The sequence below is a fragment of the Homalodisca vitripennis genome, chromosome 6 (assembly GCF_021130785.1).
Source record: "Homalodisca vitripennis isolate AUS2020 chromosome 6, UT_GWSS_2.1, whole genome shotgun sequence".
Lineage (NCBI taxonomy): Eukaryota > Metazoa > Arthropoda > Insecta > Hemiptera > Cicadellidae > Homalodisca > Homalodisca vitripennis.
Window position 1 is genome coordinate 45,392,784 of NC_060212.1, and position 20,076 is coordinate 45,412,859.

Below are 20,076 nucleotides of genomic sequence, written 5' to 3' on the forward strand. Positions count from 1 at the left end.
AAGAGGACATCGTAGAATCTGGATATCAGTAATAAAATTTGCAAAAAATTCGTGAGTTTGTAAACAAACTGAGTACAGTTACTTGACATTTTTACGTATGACATGGTAAGTCATGTAGCCTGTACTATGTTATAACTATCGCAGCACCATCGATTACTATTAAGCTCTCATATTTCGCTTGGTATATTCCAAAGTATGATATGCAGTCACCTGTTATGTAAAAGCCATATTTTGTATATCAGCAACTGTAATATTCTATTTTATTTATTTTGCTTAATATAAACTTTATATAGGATATATTTGTTTCTTTAGTTAAATCTTTGCTACCCCATTGTGTTTTTATCCGTAACAGTCGGCATGTTCTCTTGGTTCGTCATGTATGGGACTCTGTTTCTGTTACCGAGTAACTAGATTACAGCAATACGCCACGAATGCGGGTACAGTTGTTACTGATAACGTTTTTGCAGTCGGAATCAGATTAGAAGGACGATGACAAATCTAACCCAGTTGCCTGCCACGACTTCAGTTTGCTAATCTAATACACAGCGTAGACTAGACCTCGCGAGATTGGTCCTGTGAAAGGATCCTTAATAAACAGTCGGCATGTACTTTTGGTTTTTTCATATACGTAATTCTGTTTCTGTTCTATTTATATTCCTGGTTTAGTATTAACCCTCCAACTGTTGTTTATCAAAATTTTGATAAACATAACCATTAGCGGATTGTTGTTTCGTCAAAATTTTGATAAACAAACATTCCCTTGCATAATCACTCATAACAGTATATTCCGGCAACGTATCGATTCGATTCATGCACCATTGGATTCGGGGGAAAAAAGCCTAAGGAATACTACAGTTTTATTCCTCTTTATATTGTAGTTGCAACGTACCAAGTTCGTAGTTTGGAACGTGAAAGATGTGACCGCCATGTTGTCGATGCCGTCTGAGTTGTTGATGTGACGAGTCGTGTTTATTAGTAAGTTTTAGTAGGTTTATTTGTGTTTTAGTGTTGTGTTTAGTGTGTGGTGAATTGTTAAATATTGCAGTAGTGCAAATAAATATATTTTAGAATAAATAAATTTCTCGAAAATTTTTCGCAAAATTTTTGAGTAATGACAAAATGAAACTTTTTTCGACTCTTCAAAAAAAAAGTTATGGAATTTATTTTACTACTGCTGTATAGTTTACTTCATTCTGAGTAATAAAATATGCAATATAACATGTATAGAAGTAAAACTGTATTAGTAAAACTTTTATTAGCAAACTCTTACATATACACCCTATTTTCACAATTTATGCGCATCGCTGCTTTTTGTTATATAGTGTTATTATAGTTTCATAAATTTGTATAATGCTTATGTGTTTCTGAAACTAAAATAAATTTGACACACAATGGTACTCTCACTTTTATAGTTTTCTTACTATAACTTGGTTTGCTAGGTATGGTCCCCCCCAAATAAAAAAAAAAAAATGTAAATTTTGAATTTCATGGAAAAAAAATTTTAGTAAACATTTTTTTAAGGCCAAATTTAAATACTAATATTATTATATGTTTAATTCTGAACACAAAAATATATACTTCTATATATATTACTTTTCATTTATGTTTTTAATAAATTTTTTAAAAAACCCTTGCACGAGGCTCGAAAACATGCCGCCACTACAGGAAAAAATGACTGCCAGTTGGAGGGTTAAGAACAATGTCACTTATCTCAAATGTCAGTAATGGATGAAATTATTTACAAATTATAGTATAACGGTATGTAATGTTAAGCCTATTGAATACATTACTTTGATTCGTTACTTAGAAATCGTTTATTACAGTTTGAAAAGCATAGTAGTAACTATGTATTTTTTCTGTTTAATAATTCCACTTACAGTATTTATTTACGAAGTCTTGTAAATTTAAAATCCAACTACATATTTTGTATTTCAGAAATCTCAACATATCATTGAAGAAAAAATTAGTTTGAGAATAATCATCTCCTTCACGATTAAAAAAAAAATTATAACCTATACATTTAATTCTATACATAACAATGGGAGGACATTTTAATATAAAGTTGAAATTGAATTTAATGAAATATGCACAAATAAACCTCGTTAATACGGCATCAGGTAGTTTAGAACTTTCGAAAATCCTGCATAACTTTGAAGGATTACAACACTTCAGAGAGTTTCTGTGTTCACACCAACTCGAATTCAGGGTACGAAACCTTGGATCTGCAGGGCGACACGTGATAAGTTGGTCTTAGCCCAACATGTGAGACCGAATTACATATGTCAATGACACATTCAGCTTTAGTGGACTAGACAGGGAAATTTCCCTCATAAAAAAGTGAACGCCAGCAGTTTTAGTGGAGCTCGAAATGAGAGGTTACTGACAGGTTTAACATATATCTTGCATAGTTATATTTTTAGCATAAATTCATTCAGACCGACGAGGTAAACAAAACGGTACCAAAGGAAACAAATTCATTGTAAAAGTGGTTAATAATTTCTTTGTTTACAATTTGTTTTTGACGATGGCAGGATTGTTAAGAAACCAGGATTTTCCAGATATTTTCCATCGTCCAGTGATAAAAAACACGTTTCGAGATCTGCAATCTGATATCTTTCTCAGGTAAATACATACCACGAATACAAGAAAAAACCTAACACATAACTACAATCTACAAATCACACATCAATAGGCATCATTGTTGGTTTGAAGAACATCGTATGAATTGGTATGAAGCCTTAAGTTTACATCGGAAACCTCGTTTCCTTAAAAGGAAATTAATCGAATCTTCATACATTAAATTGGCAGACCAACCAATCAGTCAAACTTCATAAAGGCATCGTACTGAAAGTTAGGCATTTTGATTTCCATTTCTGAAAAATGAATTAACACATTGACTAAAGTACAGTGTATTGATTTGTAATAAATACACGTGAAGTCACATTATGGTTTTATGAATTTCAACTAGAATCTAGCAATAATAAAAAAATGCTCACGCCCGTTCCTTCTTTTTACCGCTGTATTTTTTCTGGCCTGACGATCGTATTTAATATTGGCCTCTGATCAGTTTCTATGTGGTTGGACAGTGAATGCCGAATTTAGTGACGTGTATTCTTCAGTTCAGTATTAAAAAGTAGTGTTAAATTTTAATTTTATTAGTACATGTTTTGAAGTTAGTGTGCATAAAGTTGACACAATATTTTTCTTGTAATTCCAGACTTTGGCGTGTCACAAGGCTATGGTATGATTTGTTTACTTTAATCTAGATTATAGTTATGTGTTTGGTTAATTATTCAAGTAAGAAAAACGTCAGATAGCAGATCTCGAAACATAATGTTACAAATTGTTATCACTGATAGATGATTAATAATGATTAAATGATTATCTTTAAGCAAAAAAATCCGAGTATAATGTAGCTGAAGTTAGCCTACATTGTCACGGGTTATCTGATTCTCAACCGAAGAAAAAATTTTTATCTGCGATTTTGCTTAAAAACAAAACCACATTGGAGATACACCCGCCACAAAAGCTATCAAAGGAATTATCACGCCTGTTATGTTTCATTCACACAAGGCTGGTGGATTTCAATTTTATTTTCCATTACGCTTTTTATCCACAAACCTTACCATCACGTATTGGGTCGTTCCCACACATGATACTATATCAGGTGGAAACTCTAAAACCAATCTAACAGTTACATTTTGTACAATTCAAATCAATAAACTTCTCGCGTTCGATTACATTTCCAATCAAATTTCAATTTTACCACTAGATTTCCATCATTCACCGGAGCCTGGATAGTTTTTATTTATTTAAAAAATATGTGTTGGATTGATTTAAACACAATCGTCAATGATAATATCTCGTTAATACTGAAAAAATAAATGGTAGTACAACTGGAACTTTTGATATACAAATTATAATATATAGCAAAGAATAAAAGTTACTAAAATGAATATTTTCAGGTATATTATAATATGTAATATACACGTACTAAATACTATAGTGAACTACAACAATGATTGTATAACGAAATATATACAATATTGGTTAAAAACAGCAAGATTAAGATTTATCATTTGTTGTTTTTTATAGCCGTTGTCGCATCCTAATACTCATAAATTACACCCGGGAGCAGTAAAGAAGACAGTGGGGTCCAGCCAATAGTGTCGCGGTGCGTCGTCGCTGTTGCCATATCACCACACTCCTGAGATCAAACATCTTGTTTTGTAATATTCTCATAATATTTGTCTTTTCTAGTTTTGAATTGGAAAATCCTCTTAGCTTTTTTCACAAATTCTTCATTCGGCTCAACATTACCAATGATAAATTATAAATAACAGGAAGTATGATATCAAACCAACTTTCGCAATGGATCAGGTTATCAACATGATGAAATTAATGAAAATCGTAAAATAGTTGCACATTAAATACCCAAACACAGCCCTGTTCCCAATACACCTTGACTGCAAACTTTCTTCACTCCGTATTGGTTACATTCCTGTGACAATACTTGTTCACTCAAACAAATTACAACAGGCAGAATATAAATCTATCTAATACTAGGTAGTATATGCCGATTCACGTGTCGTATAGTAGGTTACACTAAGGTTCAATGCAAAGATACAATTCTATAACTCAGATCATTACTGAAAGATGGAATGACAAATAATCATTGGGGGAAAATTAGGGGTGGAGGTATTCTTTACACCCTCAGGCAAACAAAAGAGAAATTGCGTCAGCCTACTGAATGTTTTACTTCTACGACGCTCTGCCAAATTCCATGGTTAAACATGCACCATCATAGAATTATTTTTTTGTCTATGTAGAAAAAAGTTTCATGCATAATCTATTATTGGTGTATTGATTTCATTTACAAGTTTATTTCTTCTGTTATTTTTTCGTTGCTATTATGGGATCTATAGAAATAACAATAAGACCAATGTAAACATATTCCCCAATGCTCAGACTAATCCCATGGAATGATATGCAACAACATATAACACAATTTTCCTCATATAAAAACGAAGTTTCACGAATAATTTCAATACTATAGATGAGTTCGTTTTCGAGATATGATGCCGAAAGACATAAATTAAATTCAAACTCCACGAGTGTTAGTCTTCACTAAAGCTCATTCACTATCAGTTTTTGTGCAAGTTTTATAGTTAAAATACATCATGTTTTTTAATGCTCACATTACTGTTAAATAAAGTAATATTATTTACACATTCATTTAAAAACTTTTCCGTCAGAATATGTTAAGAAACGTAGTCCGCCTAACTAACCACATTTCCAGACCACGTCAGCTGTAAGCCAGTCTGTGGTCCGCCCTTGATTGGCCAGTGAGTGGAGCCCTAACAATGTGAGCAATTATCTAGTCTTAAATTTAAATATTGATAGTGAATTTCCCAGTTATGTTTTTGAGAGTAAATGTAATTAATTATGATCACTTAATGCAATTAATTTTAATCGGTAATAAGGTGGTGATGCGGAATCGAACACAGTCAATCTTCTGTTTCTACTATCAATGTTAATTTCAATTTTGAAATAGTTCAAAAACAGTCACAATATTGTAACTATAAATGTTTTATATTGTATACCCACCTCGATTAGTAAATTATTTTATAATTCCTCTTTTTACATGTAATTATATTTAACTTATTTTTTTCCTTTTTTTGCTTATAAAATTTGATTTCCTTCACCAGCAATAAATCAGTTACCACAAAATTTGTATGCGTTTGTCCCCAAGAAGGAAATGTTTTTAAAAATTCTTATTTGAATATCGTATTATCCTCGAAGCAAAAACACAAGTTGTTTTTCCACAGTTTTATTGAAAAAAACAAAACATACGGGGGATTAAATTAACAACCGCAAAAAGTATCAAATGTATCACGTGTATTTCAAACTGTATTTATTCCTGGATGATAGGTTTTTAATTTAGCTCCTCTACACCGTACAAGTCCTCACATCACGTGCTGGGTTGTTGAGCTGATATTTTCCAGGTGGAAACTTTAATTCCAATAACAGTTGTAGTTTTGTTGGATTCTGACAATCATCTCCTTCACGATTAAAAAAAAAATTATAACCTATACATTTAATTCTATACATAACAATGGGAGGACATTTTAATATAAAGTTGAAATTGAATTTAATGAAAATATGCACAAATAAACCTCGTTAATACGGCATCAGGTAGTTTAGAACTTTCGAAAATCCTGCATAACTTTGAAGGATTACAACACTTCAGAGAGTTTCTGTGTTCACACCAACTCGAATTTCAGGGTACGAAACCTTGGATCTGCAGGGCGACACGTGATAAGTTGGTCTTAGCCCAACATCTGAGACCGAATTACATATGTCAATGGCACATTCAGCTTTAGTGGACTAGACAGGGAAATTTCCCTCATAAAAAAAGTGAAACGCCAGCAGTTTTAGTGGAGCTCGAAATGAGAGGTTACTGACAGGTTTAACATATATCTTGCATAGTTATATTTTTAGCTTAAATTCATTCAGACCGACGAGGTAAACAAAACGGTAACCAAAGGAAACAAATTCATTGTAAAAGTGGTTAATAATTTCTTTGATTACAATTTGTTTTTGACGGTGGCAAGGATTGTTAAGAAACCAGGATTTTCCAGATATTTTCCATCGTCCAGTGATAAAAACACGTTTCGTTTCGAGATCTGCAATCTGATATCTTTCTCAGGTAAATACATACCACGAATACAAGAAAAAACCTAACACATAACTACAATCTACAAATCACACATCAATAGGCATCATTGTTGGTTTGAAGAACATCGTATGAATTGGTATGAAGCCTTAAGTTTACATCGGAAACCTCGTTTCCTTAAAAGGAAATTAATCGAATCTTCATACATTAAATTGGCAGACCAACCAATCAGTCAAACTTCATAAAGGCATCGTACTGAAAGTTAGGCATTTTGATTTCCATTTCTGAAAAATGAATTAACACATTGACTAAAGTACAGTGTATTGATTTGTAATAAATACACGTGAAGTCACATTATGGTTTTATGAATTTCAACTAGAATCTAGCAATAATAAAAAAATGCTCACGCCCGTTCCTTCTTTTTACCGCTGTATTTTTTCTGGCCTGACGATCGTATTTAATATTGGCCTCTGATCAGTTCTATGTGGTTGGACAGTGAATGCCGAATTTAGTGACGTGTATTCTTCAGTTCAGTATTAAAAAGTAGTGTTAAATTTTAATTTTATTAGTACATGTTTTGAAGTTAGTGTGCATAAAGTTGACACAATATTTTTCTTGTAATTCCAGACTTTGGCGTGTCACAAGGCTATGGTATGATTTGTTTACTTTAATCTAGATTATAGTTATGTGTTTGGTTAATTATTCAAGTAAGAAAAACGTCAGATAGCAGATCTCGAAACATAATGTTACAAATTGTTATCACTGATAGATGATTAATAATGATTAAATGATTATCTTTAAGCAAAAAAATCCGAGTATAATGTAGCTGAAGTTAGCCTACATTGTCACGGGTTATCTGATTCTCAACCGAAGAAAAAATTTTTATCTGCGATTTTGCTTAAAAACAAAACCACATTGGAGATACTCCCGCCACAAAAGCTATCAAAGGAATTATCACGCCTGTTATGTTTCATTCACACAAGGCTGGTGGATTTCAATTTTATTTTCCATTACGCTTTTTATCCACAAACCTTACCATCACGTATTGGGTCGTTCCCACACATGATACTATATCAGGTGGAAACTCTAAAACCAATCTAACAGTTACATTTTGTACAATTCAAATCAATAAACTTCTCGCGTTCGATTACATTTCCAATCAAATTTCAATTTTACCACTAGATTTCCATCATTCACCGGAGCCTGGATAGTTTTTATTTATTTAAAAATATGTGTTGGATTGATTTAAACACAATCGTCAATGATAATATCTCGTTAATACTGAAAAAATAAATGGTAGTACAACTGGAACTTTTGATATACAAATTATAATATATAGCAAAGAATAAAAGTTACTAAAATGAATATTTTCAGGTATATTATAATATGTAATATACACGTACTAAATACTATAGTGAACTACAACAATGATTGTATAACGAAATATATACAATATTGGTTAAAAACAGCAAGATTAAGATTTATCATTTGTTGTTTTTTTATAGCCGTTGTCGCATCCTAATACTCATAAATTACACCCGGGAGCAGTAAAGAAGACAGTGGGGTCCAGCCAATAGTGTCGCGGTGCGTCGTCGCTGTTGCCATATCACCACACTCCTGAGATCAAACATCTTGTTTTGTAATATTCTCATAATATTTTGTCTTTTCTAGTTTTGAATTGGAAAATCCTCTTAGCTTTTTTCACAAATTCTTCATTCGGCTCAACATTACCAATGATAAATTATAAATAACAGGAAGTATGATATCAAACCAACTTTTCGCAATGGATCAGGTTATCAACATGATGAAATTAATGAAAATCGTAAAATAGTTGCACATTAAATACCCAAACACAGCCCTGTTCCCAATACACCTTGACTGCAAACTTTCTTCACTCCGTATTGGTTACATTCCTGTGACAATACTTGTTCACTCAAACAAATTACAACAGGCAGAATATAAATCTATCTAATACTAGGTAGTATATGCCGATTCACGTGTCGTATAGTAGGTTACACTAAGGTTCAATGCAAAGATACAATTCTATAACTCAGATCATTACTGAAAGATGGAATGACAAATAATCATTGGGGGAAAATTAGGGGTGGAGGTATTCTTTACACCCTCAGGCAAACAAAAGAGAAATTGCGTCAGCCTACTGAATGTTTTACTTCTACGACGCTCTGCCAAATTCCATGGTTAAACATGCACCATCATAGAATTATTTTTTGTCTATGTAGAAAAAAGTTTCATGCATAATCTATTATTGGTGTATTGATTTCATTTACAAGTTTATTTCTTCTGTTATTTTTTCGTTGCTATTATGGGATCTATAGAAATAACAATAAGACCAATGTAAACATATTCCCCAATGCTCAGACTAATCCCATGGAATGATATGCAACAACATATAACACAATTTTCCTCATATAAAAACGAAGTTTCACGAATAATTTCAATACTATAGATGAGTTCGTTTTCGAGATATGATGCCGAAAGACATAAATTAAATTCAAACTCCACGAGTGTTAGTCTTCACTAAAGCTCATTCACTATCAGTTTTTGTGCAAGTTTTATAGTTAAAATTACATCATGTTTTTTTAATGCTCACATTACTGTTAAATAAAGTAATATTATTTACACATTCATTTAAAAACTTTTCCGTCAGAATATGTTAAGAAACGTAGTCCGCCTAACTAACCACATTTCCAGACCACGTCAGCTGTAAGCCAGTCTGTGGTCCGCCCTTGATTGGCCAGTGAGTGGAGCCCTAACAATGTGAGCAATTATCTAGTCTTAAATTTAAATATTGATAGTGAATTTCCAGTTATGTTTTTGAGAGTAAATGTAATTAATTATGATCACTTAATGCAATTAATTTTAATCGGTAATAAGGTGGTGATGCGGAATCGAACACAGTCAATCTTCTGTTTCTACTATCAATGTTAATTTCAATTTTGAAATAGTTCAAAACAGTCACAATATTGTAACTATAAATGTTTATATTGTATACCCACCTCGATTAGTAAATTATTTTATAATTCCTCTTTTTACATGTAATTATATTTAACTTATTTTTTTCCTTTTTTTGCTTATAAAATTTGATTTCCTTCACCAGCAATAAATCAGTTACCACAAAATTTGTATGCGTTTGTCCCCAAGAAGGAAATGTTTTTAAAAATTCTTATTTGAATATCGTATTATCCTCGAAGCAAAAACACAAGTTGTTTTCCACAGTTTTATTGAAAAAACAAAATATACGGGGGATTAAATTAACAACCGCAAAAAGTATCAAATGTATCACGTGTATTTCAAACTGTATTTATTCCTGGATGATAGGTTTTAATTTAGCTCCTCTACACCGTACAAGTCCTCACATCACGTGCTGGGTTGTTGAGCTGATATTTTCCAGGTGGAAACTTTAATTCCAATAACAGTTGTAGTTTGTTGGATTCTGACAAATTAATTGCTTCCTTTGCTCTCATATACATTCAAAGTTGCTGTAAATTTTATTAATCTTCAGAAGATGTTCCACTGTACAGGGTGTAACAGAGCTCTTCACACAAACTTTATAATTTTGTTCCATGGATCAAGAGGAGCTAAAAAACTAAATTTAACCAATAGTGAATCTATTTTCGTTTATCTTCTGACTGACTATATGTTTTTCTTAGTTATTACTTTTATTTTAGAAAGTAGTGGAGATAAAAATACGGGTTAGTTACAACTATTTTACTTGTTATCTCAAAACAAAAGACAAATTAATATTATATTATCATATCACGCTTCAATATAGTGGATCGATATGTTTATAAGCATAACACTACGAATTATAATAATATTATGAAACTTTCTAGGAATAGAAATTTTGTTAGGTCTAGTTAGAAACATTTTGACAAATAAAATATAAGAAATCGGCCAAGATAAATATAAGCTTTTAACTGTTGTAATGCTGTAAGAGTTCAATTTTATACCTCGTTTTTTTTTGTGTTTTTAAATGAGAAAACGTTTATTTTGACAAGTGGATGTGTCGATTTATTTTTGTCGATATTCGTCGTCGTTGCCATTCCATTAGAAAGAGTTGATTTGAGGTTAGGGGACCTCTCTACTTGGGACAGTGCAGTTAGCCGGAGCTCCGATGTGGCCGCTGCAGTGTCTGCCGACGAACAGAAAAATGTGATGATATCATTCCACTGAAGAGTGCGAATAACTGAATTCGCTCTGAACGACAGTCTGAGTTTTTCTGTTCAATTACGTTTACCTTGTTGATGATCTCGGTCTCTACCAGCGTACGGTGAGGGCGCGGGTAAGATAAAATTATAAGGCGATACCACAACCCAGGAATAGATACCAGCAACTATCAGGGCAGACGATATAAAAAAGCGATTATACCGAAACACCTCACAATGCATGGCAAAATAGTCATTGTTAACATGTCTATGGCATCATAAACACTCTTTACATTGCAGAGTATACTGTATGCATCATTAACATACGCCATTAACAAACATGTAGAGAGTTTTTTGTAGGAAGTTTTATTGCACTCTGTATGTAGGTTTGTATATGTACTGTATTGAAAATCTGATTCTAAAACGCACTACGTAACAAAAGTTTACTGCCTCTTCCCTAAATTAATCATATCTGATGTAACTGGAACATTGCACTGACAAGGCAAAAAGATTGAACAACATGTATGTGGAGACTTTTACACATTATATTATAAACTGGTACAGGCCATTAAGAATGAAATATAATATTTTCTAAATGAGCGTTGTTTTCTATTTGTTCACCTTAGAAAAAAAGGATGATGAACAAAAAATAAATGTTTATGTATGCTACAACACTGGAATTTGGCACAACATTTTTAAGTAGGATAATAAAAATATATAATTTCTTACAAAGTTTAAAATTGGCGATAGTTTACAACTTTTATTACCAGATTTCATGAAAACAAAATATTTATTAATAAACAGTAAATAAATAAAAATCTGCGCAAATTATACAAAACGAGTGAAGCGACATTTGTCAAAGTATGTCAAATATTTACTGAGTTGTAATACATTTCTTAAATAATCTTATTGTATTGGAGGGGCACTACTTTTAAATGTGTTTCAAATAAAATCTAGATTAATCGTTTAGTATTGCTTGCAAAACGAAAACTGACCTTTGGAAATTCTTAAGGGAAAACATAGCTACATCCAATGCTATCCAAAACGTACTCAGATGGTTTGATTACAGTGTTTAACAACATTGTAACACCAATAAACTAAAAATTGAATCCATACGTGGATCGTACAAAGCTTACAGGGAAAATATGGCAGATTGGTACTTCGAGTAAAATACTATTTATGACCAAGCCCAAAAAGCCCATTACAATAAACATAGGTCAGCGCGTACAATGGACATCTGCCCGATGTGTCACCATTTCTCTTCCATATGTCAAGTTTACAGGTCCAATCTATCACTTTCATCCTTAATGTATCGTTCATCCTTTGCCACCCAGGACTAATTCGAGTGTAACCCACTGCAGTGTTTTACATGTAATACCTTATAATATAAAAGCTGTCATATATCTCCAAAACACTTTAAGAAGTAAAATAAATAGATTTGATACTCAATATATACATATATACAATATATGCATTATGTAACTTCCATAAAGAGTTATTAGGCTTTGCTCTCCTTGTGTAATGATGTGACCACTTATGTATAGTACACATCACAAAACTTGTAGTCTAATAAATCTAATTTCAAAGTATAGATGTCTAAACAAGGGACTTTTGATTCATTACCCAACATTTTAAAATACATTCAAGCATACCTAGATCGTCCAGACATGGATTTTTTAAACTTTAATTTTTATGCTTGGGAATGCCAATTATAGAGCGGTGTAAGACGTCAGACTATGAATTTTTTAATAAAAGAGGATAAGGCGATCCCCCTTTTATACCTTATTGTTCTCGTCCTCATGGAGAACTGACCTGTGTGAGGATCTTATCAAACCGAATAAGTATTAAGATCTTATCACAGACAGCATTTGAACCTGCAGAGACAGAATATGTTCAATTCCTGCCTTTGACACTTTTTTTAGTACCATTGATTATATTGTATCAACTCTGCTCCTTATTATGTTTGATAAGATCGTAGTACAGGTCAGTGGTCCATGAGGACGGGTAGAAATAAGGCTTGAAAGGGGATCGGCCTCTCCTTTACAGAAAGGTAAGTTATTTGATTGAAGTTCTTCAGTGGTAATAAAATATTTGAATCCTGAAGAAAACGCAATTTTTATGGAAAGTTGCATCGTTTAGCGAAACGGGAAACCATTAACACTGATGAACTGAAAAATCTTGTTCCTTCGTGATCCTTCCATATTAAAGATAATCTTTAAACTAGAGTTTGAATTCTAACAAACCTATGGACAATTTCCATCGATACGTGACGTTATATAAGATACGACGTTTTATAAATTTAGTTGTTTTTCTCTGGTCAACTATTAAAATTCTTAAGTACATCGTTAATAAACAAGAGTATCATGACTGAAAATTCAAGGGAGTAAATATAAACACTACGAAGTCAAGAGTTGCAAGGAAATCTTTTTTCCTCAAAAATTTTTTGGCAAACTATTCTTAAGAAAAAGTAGAATACAAAAAATAAAAAGAAGGCAAGGCCTCTTTTTTGATAATTTTCAAATCTTCGGGTTTAAAATGCTTTTACTGTGATGGTAAATACCCATTGGTCTCTTATGTTGCTTAGTAATAACATAGAAAAGATCATTGCGTAACACATTGGAATGTATTGTATTAAAAAAGGTAACAGCTGTCAAAATAGATATATTTTAGTACAAATACTGAAAGTATACTTTAAACACAAATAAACAAATTATTTCTTCGTTTGTATTAAACAGAGCAGGTACATTTTCTTACGTAATCTTTAACAATAGTTATGAATATTAAATGTGTTTCTTTAACTTCAAAATGAGAATTCGAATGAAAAGTGTAGTAAGCAAAGTGTTTTGCGATTGTAACAATTACAACCGTTTGAATTCGCATTCTTTATAAACTTATTTGAACTCTAGGCTCTAACTGTGAAATGAAACATTGTTATTTATTATGTGAATTTTTCCAAAACTATTGCACTGGTTCCATTTTTTATTCGCGCTATATTTAAACACATCAGTTCACAAACATGAAAATGATTGTACTTAACTTATGAAGTTTTAAAAACCTGTAATACATTTGAACTATAGTTTTAAAGGGAAAAATGAAACGCTTTATGTGTAAGATTTTTACAAAACTTATATTATTACAGATTACTTTCCTTTACTGTTTACTATTTTAAATTATTATAGTCTTGTAAACATATGTGTAAATAAAGATGTAAGTCTATTAAACATGTGCAGTGGGAAGAAAGTACTTTAAACATCAATATCAAACAATCTTTGATGTAACCACTGTCAGGTTTTATTTATTTATTTATTTCCCAACGGATTACACCATTTTACAATAGATGTATCCATAATATGTGAACAGATGGCATTATACAATGATTTGAAGCTCAGGCAAGCAATGTAGGTAATTAACTTAAAAATATGAATTGAGAAATGGTAATTACTAGATAGTGACTAGATGTAAAAGAGACAGGTACAGTTGTTGATAAATCACAGTGATACTGAACTACACCAGGATACAAAAATAAGTAGGTAACTAAATACGTTAATAAATATATAAAGATATTTGGTAACATCATGCACAACAATAAATAAGCGATTACTCTGAAGTAATGCTACAAGTTACATACAAGTAAATAGATTGCTACTTGAAATTACTAAAATAGATTACAAAAGATTACACAATACACGAATACGATACGATGGTTTTGTTGGTTTGTAATTGGAAACATTGTGGGGTGGGGGTAGTGGTTACTATTACAATGGTTTAATGGAAGGAAAGTAATTAAAATAACAATATCATGCAATCATGGATGTAACCAATGTCTGGTTTTGTTAGTTTGTAGTTGGGAACATTGTGGAGTGGGAGTAGTGGTACTAATTTACAATGGTGTAATGGAAAGAAAGTAATTAAAACACTAATATCAACCAATCATGGATGGAACTAATGTCTGGTTTTGTTGGTTTGTATTTGGGAACATTGTGGGGTGGGGGGGTAGTGGTACTATTACAATGGTGTAATGGAAAGAAAGTAATTAAAAGACCAATATCAAACAATCATGGATGTAACCAATGTCTGGTTTTGTTGGTTTGTAGTTGGGAACTTTGTGGGGTGGGGGTAGTGGTACTATTACAATGGTGTGTAATGGAAAGAAAGTAATTAAAAGACCAATATCAAACAATCATGGATGTAACCAATGTCTGGTTTTGTTGGTTTGTAGTTGGGACCTTTGTGGGGGGAAAGCTGTCATCGGCAAGCATATCACAGAACAATCCTGTAGATGATGTATTTGAGCTTTTTATTGCTTTCATAACTATTTTTGTTCCTCTATCTTTAATTCACTTGTCAAATATAAGTGCAAAGAAACGCTTTTTTACGCTTGTTTTGCAGGTATGCCATTACTATTCTAATTCTAGGAGGTTTTGGTAGTTTTTAACAGATTTAGCCAAAGCATTATAACTGTAACTGTAGTTCATTACTCACCGCAAAAAATATATTTTGCAGCCTCATAATTTTCTTCATTAATATATATTTTTTTCATTCGGATTATTAACAAGGTGAAGCGGTTATTCAGACTTCAGGTGACTTCACGTCTGCTCCAAACGAGTTAACGTTCTAGCCCTGAGAGCGACATCCCAGAACTTTAGACACTATTCCTAATGATTTCTAATGGACCTAGGAAAACCATTTTCATTTTAGATTTAGAGTTGTATTTTCAAGAATTTTCACAAACTTCAAGTTATCTCGTTAACATTTATCGTGTATAAAGAGAGATAAATAGGCAGAAATCTGATTTCCATATCGACTGAAACTAGAAACTTCGCTAAATGCTCAGTCAGTTAAAGTTCTTAGCGGTCAAGTTTAAATATATATTTACGTTTTAGAGGCAGAAACTAAGATTTTACAATAATATAAAATATAAAATAAATGTATTTTAAAATATCCCTTTGTGGATAAGTATAGACTAAGTTCACTAGAACACAAAAAGCTATCAAAAGCCAGGAAAACTGTGACAGGCATTTATTGATTTCCAGTTGGCAGACGGTATTCAAGGACACTCTACGTATTATTTAAAGTAGTAAAACTTTATATTATAACTCTGCTGCTCATTTTTATCCTGTTTTCCAAATTTTAAACCCCTAGCTCTATCGTAAAGTTTACTTAAAATTGATATTATACTTTTTGAGGATTACGATAAAGTGAGTTAATAGTAACTTTTGAACCATACTCCGTCCATCACATGTTAATCAATAATCTTGTCAACATAACACAGTAAAAATCTCTTTACCGTTTAGCTTCCTATGAAAATAACATTTCAGGTTAAGCTAAAATATTAAAGCTACGTATGAAATTAACAAGTAACAAAATTAACTTGATTACATATGTTAATAAGGTACTGGAAACTATTGTATAATATCCTTCAAAATATACTCATATTAACAATATAAATATATTTTGTTCATTCAGTCTATCCTCATTGCCAACACGGTTGCACATAAGGGCAATGCAATCAGCAACAGGCGGTATAGTCTTCGATAATTGCTCACTCAACAAATATTTTCATCTCAATAGAAACCAACCAGACATTTATCTTTCTTTGACCCTACCATAGTCTACTGTTTTGATTCCTTTATAAAACCTGCGATATCTTACTCACTCCATGCACTTCACTTTATTTTGAAACATGAAGTATTTCGGGACCTTCATATGTTCAGTTAAACAAATTTCCTTGAGTTGCCCCTAGGCTTTGCATCAAGCCAGACCAGGGTCTGGATCAGGCCTGTCAAGTTAAATCAAGTATTTTAGAGCAAAACTGATAACATGACATGTACTATTCGATCAGGCTAAATCATTATTTTTGATCAGATCTGTTTCAGCAGTAAATTCAATTTATTCAATTCTAGTTAGTTTTAATCTGACAATCTATCAATCCCTAATTTAACCTGATTAGATATTTTTCATCGTTCAGTGACGCAAATAATCAGTAACACTACGTTTCGAGATCTGTGATCTGGTTCCTTTCTCTGGTGACCTTCTTTGAAGTTACTCAATTTTTACTTTACTTAACGATAGCAATGTCCGGAAAATCCGTCACAATCCTTCAACCGTCCAAAGCAAACTTCAAACAAATAACTGGTTAGATAGACAGCTCGTTATCCAAATTTGGCAAAACCTGGTCAGAATTTATACCTCAAACCTCTACTGAAATCTTAATTAACAAAAGAAATGTGTTATGCTTCTGTAAAAGAGTACAACTTGTAAAACAATGCATGTGTATTTCATACGAGAAAAAGACATAATATCCCTTTATAGGTTGCCTAAAATTTGTTTAATTCCCTTAACGCTCACTGGTCGAAATATCGACCACTTGGAAAACTTCCTTGTGCACACCCAAAAATGCATTCAGTTTCGTTTACGCACGGTGGTTGATATTTCAACCACTTTCAATTAAGGTAAGTTTGGCTCATACGGATGGGCGAATATAGTCCTTGTCAGCACTAGCCATTCTTGGAATTCCACCTGAAATGTTGGGATATGAAATAGACGTGAACGGAACTTGTACTGCACTCTATCGAGATAAACAAAAAAAAGTGGCTCATTCTGCGACCAGCGTGCGTCTAGGAATAGTGAAATAAGAGAAAATCCTGTTTGCCATTACGTTTTTAACTGCAGGTGAGTAAAGGTGAGATTTTAATACATTTAAATTATTTAGCAATTTTGGTTCGTGATATATGAGACTTTACATTATGCTTTGTTTTTAAATTGTATTAGCCATATAGACTCTTAAAACAAATTAAATATCACACTAAAAGAATTTTGTCCTAAATTATGGTAATTTTATAATAATTATAAAAAGTTTATCTTTATAGATTTTGAATTGGTGTTATACACTTTTAATGTGGATATTCTCCTGTATAAGACAAAATTATCAGATAAGACGAATATCTTTGGGCATGCAAGTTATAAACAAAAATAATGACTTTGCTTGAAAGTTTACATGACATTTTAGAGATAATTTTGTAGTATAAACAAATCATGTTATTGAATAGCCCATAAATCAAGAAAATAGTGGTTAAAAATCTTTTATTATCTTTTAGAATATGTCATGTCAACTCATTTATTTTGTATGAGTATATTTCAACTGAAAATAGAAAAAAAACCAATGACACAACTACTTTTTTGTGAAAAGCTGACAGCAGAACTCATTGGGAATTTCCGTAGTAGAACACCAAAAGCTAATACCTCAGTAACTGCAAACAAAGTAATTGGTAGAAAGGTAACGAATTTAGACCTTAATGATGTTGGAGAACATTTTCCAATCCCCACTTCTTCTCGTACATGTGCAAGATGTAATACGAAGGAAAAATGTAAGCGCACAAGTATTGCCTGTGAGAAATGTGATGCAGCCCTGTGTCTAGTCTGCTTCGCCCCATTCCACAAGCCCTGAGCTATATAATTTATATTCATTACTTCTTTTTTAATTAAAATATTTAAGTTTTTAATTAGGTTAGATTAAATATGTTTTTCATTTCCAAATGACTATGTATTGATTAGGCCTATAAATATTTTTTTTTCTTCTGAATATGGTTAAATCAAAATATGTTTTGATTTAATATGTACAGTATAATTGTTTGGAGTTAAGTAGATTCAGTTTTTTCTATGATAGTTTATATTATTATTAACTTGTAATTTTCTCTTAGCAAAAATTGTTAAAATGTAACATTGTTTACATTTAAAATTTATAATTTTTACCATTGAATTAAACACTTTTCGTTATAATAGTTAGTTTGAATTAAGCTGTTTTATATATATATATATATATATTACTTTTTTTGCTTTAAATAATTAAGGTGTTATGATAATCTTGGTTTTATATTGGGTTGGATTACTGTTTTGCTTTAATAATTGATGTTTTTTTTATAACAATTATGTTTAAAATGAAACTAAGTTTCTGTTTAATGCGATTAACTTTTCGGGTTTAAATAAATAATGTTTATTATTCATTATTATTTGTACATTTTTAACCCTATCCATAAGTGGTTGAAATTTTAACCAGTGAGCATGAGGTATTATGCATATACCTGAAAGGTCACTGGTCGAAATATCAACCATAGCCTAAAATATATCAAATAAAAGAAAGGATTTTTTAAATTATTTTTCCAAGTCTAGAGACAACCCCAGTATTAAGTTAAATCAATAAAACATGTTAAATTTGCAAATTTTAGGGGTGTGCACAGAAAGAATTTCGGTGTGGTTGAAATTTCAACCACCGTGCGTCTAGGGATTACAAGTAAAAATAAAGCGTGCACAGAGCAAATAATGAGGTGGTTGAAATATCGACCAGTGAGCCTTAAAGAGATATTATTCTAAAACATAATCTTTCTCAAATATGATATGAAATCCATTTTGAAACATATGGCCTGATATTTTGGCTGAATAATAGTTGAGTTATTACTTACAATATTTGTTTGAGCGTAAATTGGAGGACTAGAAATGTCAACCAATAACTTTCCCCAGATCATATATTTTATATTGAAAATACTTGAAACGACCGTCAGACACATAAATTATGGTTACATCACCATCACCCAACGAGATACAAAGAATGAGATTCCATTTTCAGCTAAATACTCGACCTTCCTATGTCTGGATGTAATTTAACTTTTATTTATATCTCGAACGGTTAGTTTTAAGTTTTTCAAAATAAAAAAATACATGAAACAGAATGTTCCTTTGACATAAAACCCTCATCAAAACGTGAAGGTTTGTTTTCGTTTGATATTGTTTAGTTCGTATAATTTCGTTTACTCCTTTCAATACCCTCCTTTGTCGATTCCCAACACTAAATCTGTTGACGTCGGATACATATTAATTTATAAGGTGAATTCCTATTTCGATTTCACAAAACATTAAGTTGTGCACTTAAACCATACAAAGTGGCGTCCACCTCCTCGACTAAGACATATAAATTCAAGCTTCGTGTAGTTTTCATTGTACTTGCTATGTTGTGGCGGAAAAGCTGAATCCATAGCTTAGTCATAGTGATAATAGTTCTTTTTTTTTGTTCCTATAAAGAAAATTTATAACTTAGGCACGACTGAAAAGTTAGTGTGGTCGAAAAGAGTTAGATACGATCAATTGAATTCACTTCCGCTTTAATTTATTTACAGTTGAGTTTATGCTGTTGCACTCACGTAGAAAATAAACACATAAGTGGATTCTGTAATCTAACTT